Source organism: Hyaena hyaena, unplaced genomic scaffold, assembly GCF_003009895.1.
Source record: "Hyaena hyaena isolate Hyena2069 unplaced genomic scaffold, ASM300989v1 scaffold_384, whole genome shotgun sequence".
In the NCBI taxonomy this organism is placed as follows: domain Eukaryota; kingdom Metazoa; phylum Chordata; class Mammalia; order Carnivora; family Hyaenidae; genus Hyaena; species Hyaena hyaena.
In genome coordinates this window covers 1346197-1368017 of record NW_024081016.1, presented here as the reverse complement: position 1 = coordinate 1368017, position 21821 = coordinate 1346197, and the positions used below count along the sequence as shown (strand labels likewise).

The window sequence follows — 21821 nt, the reverse complement described above, 5'->3', positions numbered from 1 at the left end:
GACTACAGGGAATTAGGAAGAAGTGAAGAGAAACCAGATCAATTTAGCTTGTATTGTTCCTTGAATGCACATACCTGTGTGTACTTGGGTGTCCATGGATGTGCACGTCTGCCTATAGCTAGTAGGAAATAAAGTTTAAACGTAAAGTTAATCTTCAGCAAAAAGGTGACTGAGTGCTTAGATGTCTTTCTTGTACTGCCTTTGGTGAGATCTGACTGCAGTGGAATTTTGTGTTCAATCAGCGCAACCAAAGCTTTAAAGAGTATTCTCCATCTGAATATAAAAAGATGGCTTTATCGAAGTTGACTCTGAGCCCACAGTAGAGGTGCATACTTTAAAATCTGGTCTGATGATCGTGTGTCATTGGTGTGCCATTAGACAACAAAAGAATTTTGTTTTCTTACGTAATTGGGCTGTACCGATTAGAACTGCAAAATCCAAAACGAGTTTGACATAATTCACTTGGAAACAAAACCAGGAAAGTTCTATTTTTTAAGGCACGTGTTTGCTCTTTGGACTGGGAATAACTTCTGCACATAGAATTTTAAGCATTTGAAATACTTTATTGTTCAAAGAAAAGTTGCTGACTTTACCACGACTATAAGTCTAGTAAAAAATGGAGCCGGAATAGTAAACTGGTTCAGAGCTGAGGCCGAAATGGTACCCTCTGACCTCTGACTTTTACTGGAAGAAGATATGCGGCATAAATCCATAGGGCCTGTTTTCTTTCAAGTGTGTGTATGTACATGTTATGGTGTCGCTGCTCACGGCGCCGTAGTTAAGGTGATGTCAGCACCTTCAATAGAAAGCCCTATTTTCAACTCAGACCATGAGTTTTCAAAAAAGGTGAGAATGGATTCTAAATACTTTTTTCCTATACTCCATACTTGCTACGTGGGGTCATAGCCTCTTGTTTTGTTTGTCTCATTTTCTTTTTCACTTCTTGCTTTTAAAAACATCTATGTATCATTTAGGAACAGGCAGGTAGCATAGCTGTTGCTTTAAAGGCTTGCCAACTGCTGAAATGTACCTGAATTTCAAATGGTAGCATATACGTTTTCTCAAACATAATCTGATAAGAGGATTTTGAGAGGGCAAAGGCCCCAGCCCCGTTCTTCCCCTCCGACATGTCACAACAGGGAATTAGGAATATTGCATGGTTCTTTTTCCCTCAGCAGGTGCTCTCCAAAGGCCAATTTAATAATGAGTTTGTTGGTAACCAGAGGACATCTACCTTTCACATTACCTGAGTTTGCTACTTATGCTGTTTCTCTTGATATTTTTTCATAGAAGTTCAGTGCCTAATCTGTTCTTTAAGAAATTTCGTAGAAATGATCTCGTTTGAATGAGTTCAGTTGAACCTTTCTAAAACAATACTTGCCCCATTTGACAGATGGGGAAAATAAGGGGATGGATGTATTGAGCGATTTGTGGAGGTCCTGGTGTAGCATCAGACCTCAACGTTCAGTTTCCTGATTATTTGTCTGAGATTCTCCTCATCATGCCCTCTTTCCTGACTAAAGAATGACTCCCCTCCCTGGTGAGCTGATAGAAGCTTTCTGTGCGGACTTGCCCCCCACCCAGTGACTTGATAACTGTGGGCATAGGAGCCCCTCCTTTCATCTCACCTGCCCTTCTCTATGGCTTCTGAGGGATGGGCGGTGTCTCTCATTCAGCCCTTGCTAGATGCCGAATGATGCTTGCAAGTGTGGCCACAACAATTTCTGTGCATTTCCATGCCAACCACAACCCTTCTACCCTTTATGCATCTCTGAGACCTGTGGAGCTGGGCCTTTGTGCAGGCTTCGGATTAACTGCGCACAGTGGCTCTTCCATGTTTTCCTGGCCTGCCTTTTCTGGCAGCCATGGATGTGTGAGCCGCGCCAGCATTTGGCCCGTAGTGCATGTCCTAAATAGTTATTTACACAGTTTGAGTCCATTTTAGTCAACTGGGTAAATAACAGGCCTCTTCAAAAGATTTATAAATCCATAAATATGTCTTTATACATACCCAATAGGCAGAAATAACTCAATCTGTCAAGAACATATCCAAAGAGGTGTTTCCCCCACAGAGAGGAGTAATACATATTTTAAAACTTTCTCTACTGTATTATTTGTACTGTTTCTCTTTCCTCGTTCCTTTTCATTTTTCACCACTTCATTATGGCACCTGTGGCACAAAAAAAGAAACCCCTGGGCTCTGGTCCTCTGTTAAAGAACCTTATCTGTGCACGATGTAGGCATATAATAGGCTATATCTCAACCGAGTCCTGTTCTTTTGGACTTTCAAAGTAAACAGAATAAAATAAGTCATTCAGGAAAACTGTAATGTTCTGACAGATTTCAAAATGCAGTGACGATTTCCTAGTTAGCTTTCAAGCCAGTTGGGGGATTTTGAGTGCCAATTGCTTTGCCAAATTAACGGCCGTTATGGCTGATGGAATAGTTTCAGTCCAAATTTTTACCTAAGCATTAAAAAATTAATAAAACAGAAAATCCAATCCTGGACATTTTAGAAATAGTATATGTAAGATACATAATTAAGAAATTGCTAGATTCTTCTTCTTTGGGGACTCAATGTTTGTTTATGATTTATGTAACGTATCTTTCCCCTAACTCAAATTGTTTACGATAGTAACTTTTCCTATGGCACCTACTGTCATTTGATATTGGCACTTGTGGCCATTTGTATGAAATTGATTCTTTCATAGAGAAACTCCTTTAAGATGGCATTCAAAAGGCCAAACTAACATCTGTATTTGGTTGCAGGTTGTACTGCTTTTGCTGTGTATGACATTGATTTTGTGTACTCTTTCACTTCCTCAAAGTACTTCCAAAGATATGAGATTGAATTCTGATTTTATCCCTGCCTATTACTTGCCCTCTTCCCATTACAGAAGAGAAAAAATGAAAGTTCAGAGATAGTGAAGTACCTGTCAGGATTTGGTCTCTTGGCTTTGCTTTTGTGAGCTACTTTAGAATGGGGTGTTTTCACGACCTCAGGCAGAGTCTCATAAGATGAGGTGCACACTGGCAGATACATGACTCTTCCCTGTGTCTTTTTATCCTACCGTGCGCACCTGTCCTACTGACTGTAATCAGGGCCTACTTTAGGAAGTGTGTGGTTTGGAGCGGGAGAACACCAAGCACATCTGGTGCCTTTCCCGCCATATTTGAACTCCTTCCCAGGAGGACTGCTGCGTCATTCTACAACTCACAAGCAGCTTTAGCTATGGCTGACCACATTTTGAGTTTGGGCACATCTTTCTTTTTTGGTTCAAAGTCAAGAGTGATGAATATATGATAGTAATAAAATAATGCACTTGCATATGAAGGGCTGTCAGTCAGTATAGGTATTTCCATCCCTCACTTTGTAAAGGAGATCACAAAGGTTCAGAGAGGCTAGGAGACTTGCCCAAAGTCCCATATAGGTTAGTGGGTAGTAGAGTCTGGACCCAGCAGTATGATTCCAGAGCCCAAGCTCCTAACATGCCAACATCCTCCAGTGCTTTAGTGCGGCTAGGAATGGAAAATAGATCATTGATGGACATTCTTTGTGTTTACCAGTTTGAGGTCTCTTTCCCCAGTGTCTGCACTGGGCCTGGTCTTGTCTCTGCAGTGGTGACTGAGCTGTGAGTAAGCCAGAATCAGCGTTAGCCTCAGGGGGGTTATACTCTGCTGGGGAGTGAGAATCTAGTTTTTTATGTTAAGAATGATTGAGACATTTACAGAGGAGCATGATGATTGATATGATTAAGTTGTATTATGTATTAAGAGCCTATACCATTTCGCTCATTCAATGATTTATTGAATGGAGAATGGAAGCACACAAAACAAATAAGGACATTTCTCTTGCAGGGCATTTCCCATTTAAAGCTCATCTCATTCTCCTCTTTTGTGAGAAAAGAGAAGAAGTAGTATTTTTATGTTGAAATCTGATGTAAAACATTTCAACTCTAAAGGACTTTAATGATTGCTGAAGCCTCTAAAACCCACTTATAAACTTCTCCTTTTGGGAGCAGGACTCGGTTCAACAATAGTATCTTTGCTCCCACTTAAGGAAAAAAAAAAAAAAAAAAGCAAGACCAGCATGTTTCTTTAAAGAGGGATAATTGAAAAGCAGTGCTATTTCTTTATAATAATGTGTCAATAGTTGCAATGCTTCCCAGAGTCCCTCACCCCCCATCCCTACTCCCACCCCCACCGCCAGCTTTTGTATAAGTTCGGGCAACCTATAGGCGGAAGGCAATCCCATTTATTATTGAAGGGAATCTCAAGGCAGTGGTTTCAGGCTTTGGAGGCCAGCAGGCAGAGCTGGGTGGGAGGGGGGGTGCAGAGCAGGGTGAGGGGCGGTGGGGAAGGGCCACATTATGTTCCAGATGACTAAGCAACGATTTATATACCAGCTTGCCTTTTTACATGAAGAAGAAAAGTAATAACAGCCCAAACCCGGGCATTTGAAACAGTCAGCTGTCCGATGAATAATGGGATAGGTGGGAAGGAGCGCTCTGATTGGATGTCTTAATGAGCACATTTCTCTCAGAGTTTGGACTGCAGTTCCCCTTGACCTTTGCCCTTTATTGACCAAACTGACACTTCATTTTTCACATACTTCCAATTATGTCTCGGCTTAAGTGTTGCCCTCCCTCCTTTATTTCTTTCCTATGGACAACTTGAGAGTGGTTGAGGCCACAGAAGATATTTTAATTTGAAAAACTACCGTAGCAACTCGGGCTTGGGATGTAATCTGTAATCGGCAGTTTTTCAGATGAAAACACAAAGTGAATACTGCTGGTTTAGAAACAGTTTTCTTTGCCTTTTTTTTTTTTTTTAATCCCAGCTGATTTTTAAAACAGTGTTTATAATAACCTAAGAACCCCATGAATCAAAAAATGTTTGTTTGGGTTTTTTTCCATTCCATTTGTCATTTGGTCAGGGTAACTTGAATGATCTATATGTGTTCACACTTCCTTCGTAAGCATTAAACTTCTGCGGGGACGTCTTGTATTTCAGTGATGCTGTAATGCTTTTTGACTAATACTCTTCGGAGAGAAAAGTAAAATATGATTGTGGCTGCAGGCCTTAGCCCTTAGACCATTGCAGCCCCGTGTGTTACTTTAGTTATGTTTAATGTTGGACTGCAAATTAAAGGGTGGCCTTTGCGTGCGGTGGCAGGCAGAAGAGGAAAATGATTTCCTGATGGGAAAGTCAGGTGTAAAAAAGAAAGGGGAAGTTATTATACTCAGCAAATCCCTGTTATCAAAAGGTCCATATCATTAACTTATCAAACACATTGAACTCGATGTATAGACAGAGAATTGTATTCCCAAGAACAACCCCATGCTATATTCACCTTTCCTTTTATTGACTCATCAAATGTGAGTAACCATTTTCTGTTCTCCATTCTCTTGACTTCTAGCATCATGAAAGCAGGTCATCTTAAAACAAAGAAAAATAACTGCATCATCTAAAAAGTAGTAACTGTGTATTTAGGGGCATGAATTTGGCCATCAGTGTTTTCACGGAGAGTGCATCCTCTGACTATTAGGCAATATTGCTGGTAAACTTGAGGTCAGTGTTTTCTATCTTAAACAAATGGAAAATGTATTTGAAATTATTTACTCCCAAATATATTTCCCCCCAACACAGAAGTATTTGTTTCAAAAGTGGATGAAGTGTTACCTACTTTATTATGTAGCCCTCTGGCATATCCATGGCATAATTTTACTATAATATGGTAATAAAAGAATATGTAAAAGGCAGACAAAGGTTCTGTCTTTTTCTGTAAGGTGACCTCTGTTACCAAGTAACTGCTTTAACTTATGAGCTTATTAAAAACTCAAAAAATGAGCTTTTCATACTTCACAGGCATTGATGTGAAAATGAGCTGTCCTGTGAGTAGTTTTCTTGATCATTTTTAGAACAATTGATTAGCCAAAGAGCTCCTGTCATTAGTTGACATTGACTGATAGCAATTTGTCACAAGCTCTGAAGGTCAGCTAGACAGTTGGAGTTTCAGCCTGCCTTTGATTGACCTTTACTGATTCCATCCTCATGTGATTGGCTTTGAATAGGCCTGACCCTCCATTGGAAAAGACAGGGCATTAGTCAACAGGATCATTTCTTATATTTTCTGTTGATTGCTCACTTTTATTTATGTGTGAACTCATGGTCTGGATATCTTATCAAATTTATACTCTAAGTTTTGAAATTTAAAAGGTATGATACTTGTTAAGTATGGCCTTAAAACCATAATTCTGTTTTCCCTTTGGTTTGCAATGTTAGAGTGGACTTGGTATGTGATGTAGACTTCGCTGCTGACACTTGGCCATTGTCACCTGTGCAGATACTGGAGTTTTGTTGCATGTGACGGAAGCATGCATGTTGCATGGAATTTTGTGGTTGCTGCCATGGTTGTCTCTTAAGAAATACCGACTCCAGTGTGATTTGTAAAGCTTCTGAAATTATACCCTAATTCTCTGACTTTCCTAGAATTAATTGTAGTGGTCTCTCAACAATCATGTGGTAGTTTTAAATTAAAAATGAGTGGTAAAGAATTATATGAATAATGATGCTATGTCAGTTCATCATTTGGCTCTGCAGCCAGAAAGTATGAAAACTTTTTTAAAAAGTACCTTCTTCTCCATTTCCCTCAGCCTGCTGTAAATTAGAGAAAGCCTCTCTGGCTGTCATAGCATTAGCTTTTCAGTGGGAGTGAAATATATTTTCTGTTGTAGTAGACTCAGAGTTAATTGTTTGTAAATTTCAGTTCTTTCTTTCCAAAACTGTGAGGTATTTTCCCCAAATGCATCACATATAGAACATAGCCCATTCTCATATTGAAAACATGGATTTTCCTGCCTCATGTTAATAATAAAAATGGGTAGGGGCGCCTGGGTGGCTCAGTCGGTTGAGCGTCCAACTTCAGCTCAGGTCATGATCTCATGGTTGGTGGGTTCAAGCCCCGCATCGGGCTCTGTGCTGACAGCTCAGAGCCTGGAGCCTGCTTCGGATTCTGTGTCTCCCTCTCTCTCTGACCCTCCCCTGCTCACGCTGCCTCTCTCTCTCTCAGAAATAAATAAAAAACATTATAAAATTTTTAAAAAAATAATGAAAATGGGGACCTGAGCTTTAAAAACCCAGATCTTAATGTGTCATTATTTAAATTATTTAATGCAGTTTCTAACTAAGGCCCTTCTTTTCTCTTATTCTCTCTCACTTTCCTTCTTCTGCATTGGGTTTTAAGCTATAAGCAATAACTTGTTTTTCAGGTCAGCCTTCCTAGGCATTCCAGGGCTACCACACACAGCCTGGCACAGCTTAAACCTGTGTTTCAGTTTCTACCCAAGAAAATAAACCAGGAGAGAACCCATTGTCCCAGGTGGTGGATTCTTCACACTGTGTCATTCTTGGCAAGGCAGAAGTGAGTAAGTTAATTTTAGGGAAGTATCCATTTAATGTAGCCCAAGGAGATGAAAGGAGTTTAGAATTGTAATTGTTTTTGCGGATGAGCCAAAATATTGTCATGAGTTGTATTTAAAGGTGGGGGGGGGGGATGTAAATGTATACATTCTGGTCAAGTCATCAAAATGGATTAAGCATTTACTGTGTGGCAGGTACTCTGTATGGGGCTGTAAGTTCCAGCAAGTCATAGTATTTACCCTTGGGAAGTTTGTGTGTGCTCCCAAGAGCATCAAGCATATATAAGTGGGATATTCTCTAAATACACACTATTCCTAGGGAGCTGGAATAGCTGGAGTGAAACTTCACATTGCCAATGACACAGACACAGTGAGCTTGTGGTCAGGGCTATTGCCTAAGACCAGGTGGGAGATAGCTGGCCTAACTTGCAGAGGGCCATCTCTACTTCAGTCCTCTGGCTGCTGCTGCTGAAGAGGCTGAGCATCTAGCAGGCCCTGTGAGATCCACTGTGATCCATAGCCCACTGGCAGGAACTGTGTTCAGCCCTCCTGCATAGCCACTTGGCCACTCGGGGGACCTCCACTGTCTTGAACCATGGAGGTCATCATTGCTTTCTCCACCATTAGTCACCAGGCTGCTGACTCATACCAATGCCTTTGGCAATCTGGTAAAGTCAATGGATACCTTAGCAGGGTAATATTTTTATTAATGCATAAAATAAAATACATAGGACTACAAGGAAACTAATTGTATTGAAATTCAGTTATCAAAATATTTTTAAAGCAAATTATAATATAATGATATAAGTGCTTTATTAAATATGCATTGAATAACAAGGTCTAGCCATAATTCTGTTGTCTACTATATTTTTGAAATAGTGATGAATGTAAATGATGTTTTAAGATCTTTATAACAATTATATTGTTATATGTAAATATGATTTCCTTTGGTGACAAAGTCTCAGGTCCTGCTAATGGTTCTGTGGTTTGTTACTTACCTAGATATGCACTTGAAAGAAATGCTAATTTCAGCTAGAGGTTAGTGAGAATCAAATGTAAATTTTTCCCCTTCTGAGTACCTGGATCTTCTGAATTCTAACCACGAACACTCTGGTGGGGGAGGGTCTATGTAGCCCAAGTTAAAACACTGTAAACTTAATTTAAGTGTCATCTGCAGGAAGTGTTCTATGAACTCCCAGACTGGAGGAAGTGCCCTCTTCTGTGTTGTCATGGTATCCTGTGGCATATCCTTTCTCATATAGTGAAGTGAGCCATTCATGCATCAGCCTCCCCAGGATGCTTCCTGGGAAGGGACTATGCCTTGTTCATCTTTAAATTTCCTGTGCCCCACTCCTACACTGTTGGTGGGAATGTAAGCTGGTGCAGCCACTCTGGAAAACAGTATGGAGGTTCTTCAGAAAATTAACAATAGAACTCCCCTATGACCCAGCAATAGCACTGCTAGGAATTTACCCAAGGGATACAGGAGTGCTGATGCATAGGGGCACATGGACCCCAATGTTCATAGCAGCACTCTCTACAAGAGCCAAAACATGGAAAGAGCCTAAGTGTCCATCAACAGATGAATGGATCAAGAAGATGTGGTTTATCTATACTATGGAATACTACATGGCAATGAGAAAGAATGAAATCTGGCCATTTGTAGCAACTTGGATTGATCTTGAGGGTGTTATGCTGAGTTAATTAAGTCAGGCAGAGAAGGACAGATACCATATGTTTGCACATATAGGTGGATTAGGAGGAACTTAACAGAGGACCATGGGGGAGGAGAAGGGGAAAAATAGTTGGGGAGAGAGAGGGAGGCAAACCATGAGAGACTTTGAACACTGAGAACAAACTGAGGGCTGATGGGGGTGGGGGAGAGGGGAAGGGGGGTTATGGGCATGGAGGAGGGCACTTGATGGGATGAGCACTGGGTGTTACACAGAAACCAACGTGACAATAAAGTATTTAAGAAAAATAAAAAATAAATAAATCTGTGCCCAGAATAGTTATGGGCACATGGCCAATGGTGGGTAATTATTTATTAAAGAGGATTGGGAACCCTCTCGTGCTTTCAAACTGTGATTACACTACATTCTCTCAGCACTGATTTCTTCTGGGTGCCAGATGGCTAATCACATGGCAATCTCAGTCAAAATGTAAATAGATACCGACGTCTTACCTGTCCTGACTCTCAGAGCTGCATTTTAACAGAAGCACTCAAGAAAATGTTCAACGGGTATCCCTTTCAGAATTGGTGGTGAATGGGTTTGGGGATGTACCTTAAATCATGCTGCCCACATAGTTGCCTGATCTGCCTACTCTTGGGTACCATCCTCTGGCCCTGAATGGGCTTCTAGTAGAGAATGGGTGAGGACTGGCAGCAGCATTTTAGTATCTTTTAAGGGACCGCAAGGTAGGGTTAAGGATGAATGCTGAGACAGGACCCCGTGATACCCTGGGAGGGCAGGTTTATGTCTGTGCCACTCCCTGCAGCAGGCATGGTTCTGTCCCGCGGGATGCAATAGTCAGCTCTGCTCCTGAATTTATCTCTTTCCTCCATGAATGCTAGCACTAATTAAGGATAATGGTAGAGGTTTTGGCTGTTGGCCTAGCAAAAACTAACCCAAACAATAAATTTATTCCAAGCATTTTCCTTAAAAAGAGGTAGGCGTTGTCTACCCAGAAGTGTAGTTGGTAAGTTGGGTTGTTCTCAAGTGTCTGGCTTTGTGGATTAGTTCAGTCTTGCAGATAATTTTCCATAATTACTTAACCTAAAAGCATTCTGTTTGATTAGTACAATTAGCTTCGGCTTTCCCCCGTTTACCAATATCAACCCTGTATGCATTCCCTCCATCTTATTTCCTAACCAAGGGTGAAAGAGGTAGAACTTTCTTTTCCTTCTTTCCACATCAAGAGAAAAAGAGAATATGAACATACCTAGAAAATCTTTAAGTTTTCTTCAAATTTGTATATTTTTAAGGAAGGGGGAATTGAATAGTGAATGTAGAAAACACTGAACTTGCTTGTTCCTAGATTATTAGCATTTGATCACTGCTGTCTCTAAATATTTCATTTGCCTTATTTTGAATCTTTCCTTGAGTGCCCCATGACAGTAGCCAAATAGCACCTTGACACCCTTATATATTGATACTTTGGGAGAAGAGGATATATCTTAATTTTAAAACATACTTCTATATTCTCACCTTCATTCTAAAAAAGGGTTTAAGGAAATTAACAAAAGTGTATAATAAACAATAGGATAAAATCAAGATGCGAATAAACGAGACCCAAAGGACGTCTGACAGGAGGCCAGTCATAAGGGTAGTTCAGAACAATGTGAATCATAAGAGATCATGTACAGTTGCTAGAAGTAGTCAGTTTGGCTCTGAGCTTCCTAGCAGCCAAAATGAAGACTGAAATATAATTAGTTACAAGATTGACAGAGTCCATGGAAGTTGTTTGGAAGAATCCCTTTGATTGGTGTGAAGACTGGAGAGAGATTCTTCCACGGGACCTCACAAGGGGAATCCGGTGATTGGACTAGAATCCAGGGATGGCCCCTCTTGCACCTCCCTCAGCTCCTAGCACAGGGCTGCAGATACAGCCGGTACCCGATATATATGTGACTGACCCATTCGACTAGATAGATGCCTGGATTTGTATTCAGCCCAATCTTACTTTCACTTCTTGGCACCTAAGCTAGTCTTGATTTCTGTGGTTGAAGCAGGTGGCAGCCTCTCTTAATCTGAGCCCAGGGTGCCGGTTGTTTTGTGAGACCCTTCCCCCTTTTCTATCTCCTCCTGGCCATGGTGTGTCAGCTCCATTTTCCAGTGTTTTCTCTCCGTCCCTGGAGCCACTGATGCAGATGAGAATGCTCTTGTCGTTCTGATTATTGTCCGCTGAAACAGGGTTAATGACCCCAGAGAGATTCATTAAGTGGTGAAGAGCTGGGGTGCCAGCTTGGGAAGTTTCAGGTACCACACTCTAAAACTGGACACTCTGAGGGAATGTGATTTTAGCTATAAAGTCGGAGGCTATGTGTTATGAATATTTGGTTTACTACATCCCAGTACCGAGAACATCCCTTTATGGGAAAGGAATACTTTTAGTGCAACTAAAAAATACTGCTCAATGTCATGAATGTAAAGCTTCTGAGAGGAACCTTCTCAAAAATAATAGAAGGAAGACAGAAAGTGTACCATTCACTAACTTAATGAGTATTAATTGAATGTCTACTATGTACCAGCCTAGCGCAAAATGTGAGACTTCAGAATGAAGACGCTGTTCCTGGAACCAAGAAGCTGACAGTCAGTGGCAGAGCAGGTAGTTAACCTGTGGTAGGTGAAGGCTCAGGACTGAGTAGGTCCAGTATAATTTGGAAGTAGAGGAATGGTCCCTAACAAAGTGGTCCCTCCTGTCCCTGTCCTTCCACAGGAGCATCCTTCCTCCATCACAGAGCCCTTTTTCACAGACCCCGAATGGGACACAGGTGTGGGTCCTTCTCCACACGGCACTTCCATCCCCAGACTCGGTCCTAGCGGCCACCTGCTTTTCATTCCCAGTCTTCCAGCCAGCTCCCCCAAGGGGGTGCGTCTGTGATGGGAAGTCAGGACAGATGGAGAAGTAGAAGGACATATGAAGCTAAGAAATTAGTTGGTGTGAAGGTGAGGAAGAAAGTGAAAGCATGGCAGCTTGGAAGCATCGTGTGTGCCTCAGCACGGGCAGAGAACAGGGTGTGAGAAAGGAGGAGTTACAAGGGAAAGCAAGAGGCAGCAGGGGCCAGACTGTGAGGGATCATATCTGTCATCTTAAGGAATTGGGAGTTTGCTTGGGAGGCAGTAGGGAGTCATTGGAAACATTAGGTTGGTGTCATGGCAGACCTGCTTGAAAGAGGAATAGATGCTGAGGGAGGCTGGAGTCATGCTGCAGTAATTCCAAAATGTTGAGGATGGGACGTAAGGCAGAGTGAAGGAGCTAGAGAGGAGAGCTTTGGGGGAGGAGACTGGAGCAGACCTAGAGAGGACTCAGGGGTTAGGGTGGGGGTTGGGAAGGTCTGGAATGACGCCAAGGTCTCAGAATCCTGCTGTCTGCACCATAGATCTCTTCTGGCTTGCTCCCTGTCTTCTTAAGTGTAGTTTCACCTCTCCAGATATGGGAACAATATAGCTGGCCGTTGTTGCCTGTGGCTTTTTCCTCACACACTGGTGGGACAGAAGTGACACTTTTCCTACCCCTTCCTGAGGGTTGCCCACGGAAGTCCGGCCACCACTCTCTTTTGGAGGCCTCTGGCTCCATGGGGACCAGGGGCTGGGTGGAAAGGAAGAGGCCAGCCAGGCTATCATGGGAATTCCGTGACTCATTTCATCGGTTTACTGCTCTGAAAATGAGGTGACTTCCCCCTTTGCTTGACAGTTGATTGATGAACATTTCCTGAGTATTTGCAGAGTAGATGTTTTGTTACACGGACCTTGGTGTTCATGGACTCCCACTGGATTCTCATCCTAGTGTGCTTCAGCCTTTCCACTTCCCAGGCTGCTAATGTTTCTGTTTATGTAGAATCTTCAAATCACCTGCCCAAGACTTAAGAGACTCCAGGACTGGAAATTGTATACTCTTGGGCTGCTGATACAACTCTGGTCACATTTCCTTTTTTGCAGAATACTACAGCACGAAGGACAATTTTTTTATACCGAAACAGTATTTTTTAGACTAACAGCACTGTCACAGGGTACATGTGTCTACATTGAAAGTTGCCCTTAAGATACAGAAATGCTGAGGCATAGGAGCACATGTACCCCAATGTTCATAGCAGCACTCTCCACAATAGCTAAAACATGGAAAGAGCCTAAGTGTCCATCAACAGATGAATGGATCAAGAAGATGTGGTTTATCTATACCATGGAATACTACATGGCAATGAGAAACAATGAAATCTGGCCATGTGTAGCAACATGGATGGACCTTGAGGGTGTTATGCTGAGCAAAATAAGTCAGGCAGAGAAGGACAAATACCATATGTTTGCACGTATAGGAGGATTAGGAGGAACTTGACGGAGGACCAAGGGGGAGAAGAAGGGCGGAAATGGTGGGGGAAAGGGAGAGAGGCAAACCATGAGAGACTCTTGAATGCTGACAAAAACTGAGGACTGATGGATGTGGGGGGGAGGGGGGAATGGGCATGAAGGAGGGCACTTTGGGGATGAGCACTGAGTGTTATGTAGAAACTAATTTGACAATAAACTATTTGTAAGAAAAAAAAAAAAAAAAGAAAGTTGCCCTTAAAAATAGTGTACTTCATTTTGTGTGTCTAGAATTTTTGTGTTGGTTCATTTTTAGTTTTCACTTTCTTTCCCAGGGTGTAGGTTTGTGTATTTTTAGAAGGATTGTCCTTTACTTCGATTCCAGATGTCCTGATGCTCTTGATAGGAAAGGAGTCAGCTTTGGAAAACGTTAATTGCTCTGCTAAATGGTAGAATGTTAATAAAAGCTACATAGCAAGAAGTGTAATCATTACTTTTAGGCTCCAAGAATGTTCCTTAGGCTCATTTTTCGTAACTGACGTGGAGGCAATAGGTTTGCATTATGTGGACCAGAGTCATCGTCTTAGATAGTGGCCATTGTCCTTAGATTTAATTTTCATATTTCAGACTGAGGCGGTAGGTTTAATGTGTCTTACTTTGCAGCTGGAACAGATTCTATTTTTAATCTGTAAGTCGAAAATGGCATGGAGCCAGGTGCTGCCTGGATCCAAATGCATAGTTCCTGTTGATATCAGTGAGTTTCATGATGGATTGTAAAGAAGTATGTGGCCTTTATTCCAAATATCTATCTGACTCTTTAGAATTAAGCGTGCTGAACAAATCCTAGCACTTTTCAAGTTAAAATGAAGTGTTTTCTAATGTAGCAACCATGCTGGCTTAAAGGTATAATGCAACAATTCCAAATAGACACACACACATAACCGTAGAATTGGTTTTCAGGCAGAGAGAGGCAGCTGGGCTCAGGGACCTGGGTGGCATAGTAAAGGACATGGCTGTATTGAGCTACACAAAATTGTCTTTAAAGAGAAGAGGTAGGGGAGAAAGCCTTTCCTTTGGATGGCTCTGCTCATGGGAATACACACATTTTATTTTATTTTATTTTATTTTGGGGGGTGGGGGGGAAGTACGCACATCATTGTTGGTGAGTAATTCTAGGAGGGTCTTCATGCACTTCCTCAATCCTATTACCTTGTGGTGGGAATGGAAGGGCAATATTCATTCAGGATTGACTGATGTTTGCATCTATAAATAAATGTACTCAAGTCATAATTGTTATAACAGGATTGTTTGATTACCTGGCAATGGCCTTGTTCTGAGATAGCTTTCGGATCACCTGTTCAGTGGGAACATTTGACAGACCTCATGTTTATTACCCAATTGAATGTCAGTAGCAATTGCCACTAAAGATAAACAAAAATGCAAGTACTTGTTGACCTTGACTTTTTTCCACAAGAGATTGGACTTGATGGCTCTATTGCTGTTGAGCTGATAAGGGTTATAAACAGTAGTTTAAAGAAAATGCTTTATTCCCAGAGGAAAATACCCTATTTGCTGTGGGAAATGGCAATAGCCATGTGTACCCTTTGCCAGATTTTCCTAATTCTCCTTAATTTGGCCTTTGGGAAAAGGATGTGGGGGTGGGGCTTTTAAGGCTTTAATATACATTTGCATATTGTTATAACTTGTGAATGGTGGGTGTAGTTAGCATATTGAATACAGTTTTAGAAGAGGCCAATGACATTTCTCTGATTTATGATATTCAGTAACATGATTTCTTTTGAAACTATCATGTTAATAAAATATTGTGTTTCAGAGATGCAGCTCTTATAAAAATGCACCGTGGTGCAAAACTGCTCTTTCAGATTCTAATTAAAAAACATAAAAACATTATTAATCAGTCATTTCAACCAGGGTCAAGGAGAATATATATATTCAAGGTGAATATATTTACGTGGGACACCGCAGAGGTGCATGGGACATGTGACAATCAGCACTTGTCGTTGGGCACCCAGGCTTAAATTTGATTCTTAGATTTGAATCAAGAAACTCTGGGCCATTAAGGATTCCCCATTTCTTAGTGAGGCAGAAAACCTCAGTGACCTATCCTTTTTGCTCTTAAAAATCCCAGTGCATTTTCCTTTTCGAAGAGAGGTGCTTTGGCTTAATGCCACTGGCTTCAACTTTTGCTCTTAAAATGTTGTTTTGATGCATAGTGTAGTGATGGATGAATTGATTTCTGTGCATAAACGGTGGCCTAGATTCTTGCCCTGTGGAAATCCATGGAATTAAAAACTGTAGGTTCCCGGAGTGATAAGAGGTAAGCAAATGATTAGATATGCATGCAGGGGGGGGAAATGAGATGCTCATTGAATGGGAATAAGGGTCTATATAATTTGCAAGTTTAATGGAAGTGTAAGCCACTAATACAACTAATAATTTAATGGTAATATGTAAGAGTAAGTAAATGTAATTCTAATCATTTCCTATTTGGTGTGCTCTCAAAGAGTACTGAGTAAAAATGGACTGTATTGAAATATTTCCCTGGCTACCTGGGATGAACATCTGGTCTGCTGACAGCTGTGGCCCTTAAGAAACCACTGGGAAGCTAGCAACTCTGATTTCTCTCTAGATAGAAGTTTGGGACAATTTGAGACTGCAGAATCTAAACCAGAATTTCCTGTAGAGAGGTTTCAAACACTAGCTGCAGGATTTATCGAATAGGTGTCCAGGATCTCGTCCAGCAAGCCCTTTTAAGTAGCCACTGGTATTGTTTAATAATACAGACGATTTTTTCTTCCTAAAACTCTTTGACCTTTTGCTCTCGTCTTCAAAGTACGTATTTCCTCATGAACATATCTGAGGCAAGCTTTGGATCCATTTTTGTGAGAACAGGGGCTGTTGAATGCAATTTTAAAACATAAGTAAAGAAAGCCATACCGTTTCTAAGCAATAGGGAATGTCATGCTGTTTAAGGAAACAACGGTGACAGAGCAGAAGAGTTCCACTCACCCTGGTCTTCTTTGCTCGGCCCTTTTTCTTGTGACTTTCTTTGGAGACTAACTGCCTGCTGACTTCCACTTTTCTATGAAAGTTTTGTGAAGACCGGTGGAAATCTTTGCAATGACAGATGCCTTAGCAGATTATTATGATGTCCATTACTTGGTGAATGAAATTAGGAAGAGATGATTTCTGACACGGCACATACCCTGCCCTGTGACAGAAAGGCTGTAACCTAGAATCTTTGTTAAGAAGCACATCCTCAGGATTGCTGGGGATTCTCTGATTAATACATTAGAAATGAGCAGAGAGGAGGCTGCTGCCTCCGGTATCCCGGTCCCCTGCAGCAGGAGGGTGCCCGGGACTCTGGGCTCAGGCTCCTCATTCTTGGCTGCACAGTGGGGAATGTGGGCAGGGAGTGGGCTCTTTCCTCCTAGCAGTCACTGAAGGATGTGGCAAGGACGTGAATTGTTTGTGGCTGGCTCTCTATCCTGCTGCTAGAAAGACTTCTGCGTTTATCTGCATTTTTCTGAGCCCCAGTCCCTGTGAAGCCACCTCCCAGGCCACTTTGTGGGAAAGCTTTCTTTATGGTGGATGACGTGGCATTTCTTGTCACTTCCTCAAATTCCTTCCCGCTGCCTATCAGCATTGCTCTGCACTTATCTGGGTTGAGCTTCAGCCAGCCAGAGCTAATCCAGGCTCCTATTTCAGAGGGGCAGAATGACAGTGATGACGCTGCCATTTCCCCACTTGTGACCTGCGGTGCTGGGGGAAGGAGCAGACAGAAGAGAGGGGGCAAGAGTTGAGGACCATTGGCTTGGTTCTCAAGACCGGTACCTTTAGTCTCTTCTTTGCCCTCGACAGGCCTGCTTCTCCATAAGGCTGACAGTGTTGTTTATTTTGATGTAGAGTTGGATGTAATTTTTCCAGTTCTAACCTAAAGAAGTAAAGGCTTCTTAACCTGAGTAACCCTCCTTGCACGGAGGTCAGCCCTGACAATTTTGAATCTCTCAGATAAAGTCTAATGAATTGGGGTTTAGAGTATCAGACACAGGTGGCTCTTTTGTTCTCATCTTCCAGTATTTAACAAATATTTATTGAACACCGACTGTAAGCTGCATACAATGCTGGGTATTGAAAGGAAAAATTTCCTAAAAATAACATAATTTTTCATGCCTTCAGTCTATGAAATGTGCGGGCCTTCCACCACCCATCTTTTAGCAGGACACCTCTCCATGTCTCCCTTTTATAGGTGACAATTGCCTAAGGTCTGACAGGGCGTAAGTGGGAAAACACTGGGACCTGAATTGGCCAGGTTTTTCAACTCCAACACCTTTTTTTGGTGCCAGGTTAAGAAGTAACCTAGTAACTGATATCTTTTTGCTCCATTTATTTCTGAAATGCATTCACCAGTTCTTTTCTCATTGGGGAAAGAGAAAAGAGAATAAAAGAGGAAGGATCTTTAGAAGGAAGTGATGAAGTATTGCTTAACATCACCTTTCTTCCTTCCTTCCTTTCTTTTCTTTCTTTCTTTCTTTCTTTCTTTCTTTCTTTCTTTCCTTCTTTCTTTCTTTTTCTTTCTTTCTTTCTTTCTNTTTCTTTCTTTCTTTCTTTCTTTCTTTCTTTCCTTCTTTCTTTCTTTTTCTTTCTTTCTTTCTTTCTTTCTTTCTCTCTTTCTCTCTTTCTCCCTTTCTCTTTCTCTCTTTCTCCCTTTCTCTCTTTCTCTCTCTCTCTTTCTCCTACTCAGAGTACCTCCTTTATACCAGGCACTATGCTAAGTCCTGAGACAACAGGATGAGTACGATTAATTCCTGCCCTGAGGATTTTACAGTCCAGTATTTGATTCTCCCCTCCCTCTTGAATTAAGAAATGTCTGGGACAAACCTATTCATGATGCTCTTCTCTTTAGGAGTTACCTTCTCCTTCATCCAATTCACTTGCATTTCACTAATGTTCAGGGATAAGGGGTTTCAGTATACGAGTAGAACTGAAGCAATCTTCTGTTGGTCTTTCTTCGCAGAAAAATGATGTAGGTTTAACTCTCTCATGCAGAAAAACAATTTAAACTTACCTATAAAATAGGGTGATATTACTATCTATATATAAGATTGTCAAGAAGATTCAACAAGCTGATGCACAGAACTTAGAACAGTGTGTGGCACATAGTATCTGCGTATGTGTTTGTGTATGTGTTAGCTGCTGTCATCATCATCTTCTTCATCATCATCATCATCATCATCATTTGGTTTGTTTTTCTATATGGAAAAGAAACTCTGGTTAGGATTGGTGTTTATTTCTGAGTGTGAGTGATGCCATAGCAAGGAATCGAGAATCTAGTACTATTCCCTTCACAATGGAGAGTGTTTGTCTGCCCTTTTGTATCAAAACAAGGGTCGTTCTAAAGTTGGTGGACCACTGAGTTTCACTCATAAAAGAGTCCCTTCTATTATTCACCACTCTCAAATGTCCCAGTGTCTCAAATGTCGCGTTCACTTTAGGAGGCCATGAGGAGGAAATGAATGATTAAGAAGAAACATGGGTACACATGGTACCTATCTTACCAGAAGGCCATTGGTCTACTGGATTCTTTTGAAGCAAAGGCTAGGCTTCTTTCTACACCACATATTAAGGTACTTGTGGGAAGATTAGGTTTGCAGTGTCAGTCAAGGTGATGTGTTGAATGGCATACCTCTCATTGATGATCAGTTTGGGGTAGAGTTCTATTTTCAGAGGAACTAGGTAGAATTGCCTCACAAGAGCCCAGCTAAGATGGAGAATGGAACAAAGTTTCTTTTTGTATCTCTGATCTTATCTCGTCACAATAATCTTTGGCCTTTGATGAAGCTATTGGGCAATTTCAGAATGCCATATTACCAGCAAATTTTAAGCTATAGGAAGATAATCCTTACTTTCACAGATAAATGTTACCAAATGCCAAATATCTTAAGGACTAGGTTTATAGTCATTGCAAGGGGTTTCTCTTGTCTATCAACAGTGAATAGGAAAGGCTGATTCTGGGTAGTTATGGAGAGGTGACATTAGACCTACAGGCAGGTCTTTGTTTATAGCAAATTAGCTCTACTATTTCTTTCACCTACAAAATTACTGGTGGCGCTGACTGCACGCTCTTCCTCTCTCACCTCACTGTTCTCATCTCTTCTTGCTCTTCTTTACATTCAGTGTTGTGGCCCCATTATGATGGTATCAGAAAGTCTATTTCACATTTTGACCATTTTAATTTCTCCTTCTAACCACTCACTCATGACACAGGAATGTGTTTGAATTTTTAGTATTAGTTGCAAAGCCCTCCCTCTTTGAGGGAGTAGAGGTGGTTTCCTAACAACCAAACATGATCCAGTTCCTTTTTTAAAAAAAAAATGTTAATGTTTATTTTTGAGAGAGAAAGAAGAGAGAGAGAGAGAGCACGCGCGCGCGAGTGCGAGTGGGGGAGGGACAGAGAGAGGGGGAGACACAGAATCTGAAGACAGGCAACAGGCTCCAAGCTGTCGGCACAGAGCCCAATGCAGGGCTCAAACCCACTAACCATGAGACCATGACCTGAGCCGAAGTCAAATGCTTAACCGACTGAGCCACCCAGGCACCCTGACCCAGTTCCTTTTAAAGAAAGGAATTTCTCATACGCGTGGTGATGACTCTGTTCTGTTGTGGCACAATGCAGGAGCCACTGCAAAGCCCAGGATGCTATGCAGAAGATGAAAAACACAGGGCAGCACTGGTGGAGCCTCACACTGAGATTCTTTTTCCACATGGCATTTGTTAGCACTTTCCCAACTCTTTATTATGAATATTTTCATACATTAGAAAAATGGAATAAATAGTATAGTAAATACCCATAACTTACAAGTCCATTTCAACAATTGTTAACATTTTGCCATTTTTGCTTTGTGTATATACACAGATGCCCACACGTATGTGAATGAATTATTATACATTCCTCTTCAGCAAGAAAGACTATTTAAGAATCCATATATTTCTGAGGATATAGATAAAATCAGTGATACCTGTATCCCCCCATCAAAACGCTGAACCACTTTTTTTGGCGTCTCAGAAACAAGTGTTAAAACATCAAGAAAATATGGTTGTGCTTGATTCTGTGTGAGAAACAGCTGAAGGATCAATGTCTACTTTTTAAAAATATTTATTTATTTTGGGCAGAGTACAAGCAGGGGGAGGGGCAGAGAGAGGGAAACCGAGGATCTGAAGTGGCTGCAGTGCTGACAGGCTGACAGCATCAAGCCCCATGTGGGGCACGAACCCACGGACGCTGAGATCATGACCTGAGCTGAAACCAAGAGTCGAATGCTCAACTGACTGAGCCACTCAGGCGCCCCAATCAATTTCTATTTTCAATACTTGTTTATGTGCACTTCATGCTGGGAACTTGTAAGTGTCTTTCTCTGAGGCTGTGTGGTGAGCTGCGGAGACCGCTATCATTGGAGCACAGGTGTTCGAGTTCTGTCCCTAGTGGACAATGTACAAGCCCAGTGCTCAGGGCTGGACCACTCACATAACCTCGCTGGGATGAAATTTCTTCTGGAAATAAAAGAGGCTGGGCTAGGTCATTGAAATGGCTTCCTTCACTTCTGAAATACTGAAATTCTAAGAACCAAGTTGAACTAACCTAGATAGAGTGGAGAACTTTCAAGAAACATTTTACATATAGATTGAAATTTGCAGAAGGTCACTAAATTCCACATAATTTCATGGTCAGCAAGGAGAAATTATGAATCTAGGACTTAGCGCTGGTAATAGCAATCAAAAAGTACAGACTCTCCCTGATATTTGACTTTTCAGGAACTCTAGTGCAAAGTAATATTGCGGATTTGATTTTTTTACATTCAGCTACAGCTGAAAAGATGCATACTGCCTTTTTGAATAGATATGGAGTGTATAACTGCTTTCTTTGGTTATTACTGAAACTTCCAATGATTTACCCATTTAAACACTTGTGTCCTGCATTTTTTCTGTATATTCTATCTGCGCTGGGGGAGGGGTGTGGGTCAAGAATGACTGGGAAAGGTGGATTCATATGTTACGTCAAGTGAAATATCATTATTAGTTAGATCATATATGAAGTTTCCTTACAATGTTTAGGGAGGATTGACACCCCCCCCCTTTTTTCAAATGTAGACTTCTTAGAATAATATGACTAGGTCAAGTGTACAGTGAACTTTTCAGAAGTTATCTTTTTTTTTTCTTCTTTCAAGAAGTGATGAAGACTTTAAAAATCTTTTGATATAAATCAGTTGACAATATGAACATTTATATGTCATCTTGGATATAATCTGTTGATAGCAAGCTGCATACAGATGCCTTCGCACACAGAGGTAATAGA

The 21821-nt window shown here is 41.3% G+C and overlaps 1 protein-coding gene across 3 annotated transcripts in view; it reads left to right on the top strand.

The window, feature by feature from the left end:
• The window catches only part of MEIS1 (Meis homeobox 1), a 137816-nt gene that overhangs the window by 30339 nt on the left and 85656 nt on the right, over positions 1-21821 (top strand). The gene's annotated exons all lie outside the window — the stretch shown is intronic.